This window comes from Phascolarctos cinereus, unplaced genomic scaffold (genome assembly GCF_003287225.1).
Source record: "Phascolarctos cinereus isolate Bilbo 61053 unplaced genomic scaffold, phaCin_HiC Scaffold_4;HRSCAF=312, whole genome shotgun sequence".
In the NCBI taxonomy this organism is placed as follows: Eukaryota; Metazoa; Chordata; class Mammalia; order Diprotodontia; family Phascolarctidae; genus Phascolarctos; species Phascolarctos cinereus.
Window position 1 is genome coordinate 616,932,927 of NW_027555847.1, and position 3,614 is coordinate 616,936,540.

The 3,614-nt window shown below is 43.1% G+C and overlaps 1 pseudogene; it reads right to left on the reverse strand.

Annotated features, from left to right (window-relative positions):
- Nucleotides 1-953: 953 nt before the first annotated feature.
- Nucleotides 954-2,896, reverse strand: LOC110200301 (host cell factor C1 regulator 1 pseudogene; annotated as a pseudogene).
- Nucleotides 2,897-3,614: the final 718 nt, after the last annotated feature.

The window sequence follows — 3,614 nt, forward strand, 5'->3', positions numbered from 1 at the left end:
CAAGCTCCACCATGCCAATGCTCCTCCTCGCCCCAGGACCACCACCCAGAACTGTGACCCAGATCCAAGCATGGGCAAAGCAAGAGAATCCTGAATCAACAAAGAGATCCCTGCAATCCCCCTCTGACCAACCACTTGATTACCCCTCAGTCCATGGGCCAGAAGCTCCAGAAGCAGCCACCACCCTGAAGCCATTCTTGGGAAGTGGGGCTGGACTGTGACCATGCTTCTCTCTCACCACTGTAGACAGACTTTTCCTACTGATAGTTGTCTTTGGCCTTCATGGGTTGATAAGTCTGGAAATCGCCACAGCTACCCGTGATTCATTCCTCTGAGGGCCTGCTCCAGGTTCACTGAGGCTTGTGCACCCACACTGAACTGTGCCTCTCTGAATGCCTGGTACAATATAGCTTTCTGATCAACCATCCAAGCTGTCTTGGGCTGGAAATTTGTTTCACTCTCTCTTTTTTGGATTCTGCTGTTTTAGAATTTGTTTAGAGCCATTTTTTATTATGTTTTTGGAGGGGTTTGGGGGAGAGCTCAAGCAAGTCACTGCTATTACTCTGCCATCTTGGCTCCACCCCCAAAATGATGGTTTGTTTTGTTTTGTTTTGCTTTTTAATTGCCCACCAATTTTTATTTTGCTTTCATAAAGACCCTTAGTTATTGGAGCCATCCCAGCCCCTAAGATGTTCCTTACCCTCTGTTTGTCACAGTGAATAGTCTGGTTCTATTTCCTCCACCGTCTCTTGAATGTGTATATGGAAGTGTGTGTAACAGACCTATCTCAAACCTGAGGGTGCTGTTCTCTATTTTTGCATACGATATATGGATGTCTAGACCCTCTTTGGTCTTTGAGTCTGTGCTATCCAGAGAAGGCCAGGTTCTGCCCATTTCCAACTCATGGAGTTGAGGTTGGGGGCTCCGGAGTAACAGGGATAGTTGCTTGAGGTTCAGAGCTCCATTGCTTCCCCACTCTGGGGGTTTGGGTATACCTGGGAGCCCCCAGTCTCAGCAGCCAAAGGGTTTCTGGGATTTGATGTCCTGGATATTGCCAGGGGAGTATCTCTGAGTGAGGATTCAGGGCCAGCAGGAGGCTGGGGCAGAGAACCCCAAGATCCCCAATTGAATGAAGAGAGTCTTCCAAAGGCCTGGTAACAGGTGGGGCTGGAGTGCCCATGGAGAAGGGTATTGATGGGCCACAGTAGGGGTGATCATTTTCCAGACTGAGGTGGGGAAATGGGAAACCATGTTCTCCTCGGACAGGAAACACTTCTGAAAAGAGTTCTGATCCTCCTCCAGTAACTGACTGGTGCTCTGGGGCTGAAAGGGCAGGCATCCAGGGTCCTGTCAGGCCCCAGTGCTTCCCTGGGGTCTTTCTGGCCACAGTTGGGCAGCTTAACTCCATGGGTGGCTGAAGGACATGGAGTTCTGGGACTTTCAGGTAAGAGAGGCTCAGATCCTGCTGCCCTGGACCTGGGGCATAGGGAGCCTCCAGACTCCCATGGCTCAGCCATCCCGAAATGGTGCTCTTGATATCACCTCTTCCAACCCCAAACTCCTTTATTCACCTCTCTGAGGAGAATCTATAAGCCATCATTCCAGTACAACTTCTTTATGATTCCTGGTTTCATTTATTGTGAGAATGTAAATGTGGATGTGGTTAGCTTCCCGGGATAGTGTAACCCTTCACTGGTTGTTATATAACAATTATACATTAAGAGTAGCAACAGTTATATTACTGTCTATGCATGGCCTAAGAACTGTGAGATTCTTAGCATCCTCTCTCCCCTTCCTTTCTTTTTCTTTCTTTTTTTTTTCTTTTTGCTAGGCAATCAGGGTTAAGTGACTTGCCCAGGGTCTCACAGCTAGTAAGTAATATGTGTTATGTATCTGAGACCAGATTTGAACTCAGGTCCTCCTGACTCCAAGGCCGGAGCTCTATCTACTGTACCACCTAGCTGTTCCTCTCCCCTTTCTTTCACTTTGCCCTCAGAGACTGGATCCAGTACACATACACACACACACACACACACACATACACACACACACACATATACACATATACATATATGTATATATGTATATGAATATTAAATTGGGTATAAATGTTACACACACATATATACATACATATGTGCATGTGTATATATAAACATATGTATATATACACATATATATGTATATATGTGTACACACACACACACACACCTGCATATGTATGTTCAGAAGCAGATTCTGAATGATTAAAGGGCTGTTAAAAAGTGTGAACTGGATTAGACTGTCTAATCTGGTAAAGAGAGAATATAACCATGTTAGTTTTGTTTGTTCATTGTTAGCTGCCTCAAGGATCAATTTATAATATGTAATTGAAGCATAGGAGGTTGCCAGTAGATACCATTTTATCTTGGACCCCCACAATGATATTTTGTAGTATAGTGATCAAGAGACAAGATAGAGAATATAACAAAACTGTACCATTTCATGTTGCCTTTTTTTTGTTGCTAATAAATCGTCAAATGTTAAAAAAGGATATATATAATATATAAAATAAGATTTTATATATATATATATATATACATATATATACTTGCATATGTGCATATGAATATGCATAGGATATACAAATAGACACACATATATATCTTGTATGTACATAATTGTTTCTTATGGCTTCTCTACCATTAGAATTTAAGCTCCTTAAGGGCAGATGCTGTTTTTGCCTTTCTTTATATCTCAAGTGCTTAGTGTATGGGGTATTCAGGGAGGACTAGTGCCTCTGGTGAGAGGACTTGCCAAGCTCTTTCCAGGGCTGTTCACCCAGCTTTGGTGGACACCTGTCACCCAACTCTCACCTGTGCCTCCAAGAAGCAGCAGCCACACCTTGATAAACCATCTCTGCAGATGGCTAAACCAGGTTGAGGGTAGCCAACAGGCTTTAAACCCATTGGTGAATTATGTCTACTCTAAGCATGTGAAAACTTACCCCAGCAGAATGGGCAGATGAGAATAATTTGTTCTAATGGCCACAAAGGTAGCTTAAGCAGCTTCTGTGGAACTCTTAGAACTTGGTCAGATACTATCATCCACTTCTTTCTGGGCTGTTACTGGACATCCTGACTGTTGTCTTGCCATTAAACCTTGATGACTCTTCAAGAGAGAGTAAGGATGATGACTTCATGCAACTCTGCCTCCCTTAAATCCAATTCACCGGTAAGTCAAGACATCACTCATTCCTGATGTCATTATTGGTCGGCTTTGAAAACAAAGGACAAACAACAACAACAGTTCTTAGCACAGTACCTAGCCATAGTAAGTACTTAATAAATGCTTATTGACTACCTGTTGTCATCACTATAGAAGCAGAAGTTATTGCCCTGGGCTGAGGGCCATTTTTGTTCATTAAATGTCAAAATACTGGCCAAATCATCTAGGCATGAACCTCTGGACACTTTGGCTGAGTCCTGGAAAGCAAATAAAATTTGTTTTCAAGGTTATATTTGAAGCTTTATTATCTTGGGTAGATTCTGTCAGAATTTAAACTCTTAGAACCTATGGTCATCTTTCCTCATCATTAGAAAGCTTGAGTAGGGCTTTTATATGGAGGTTCTGAA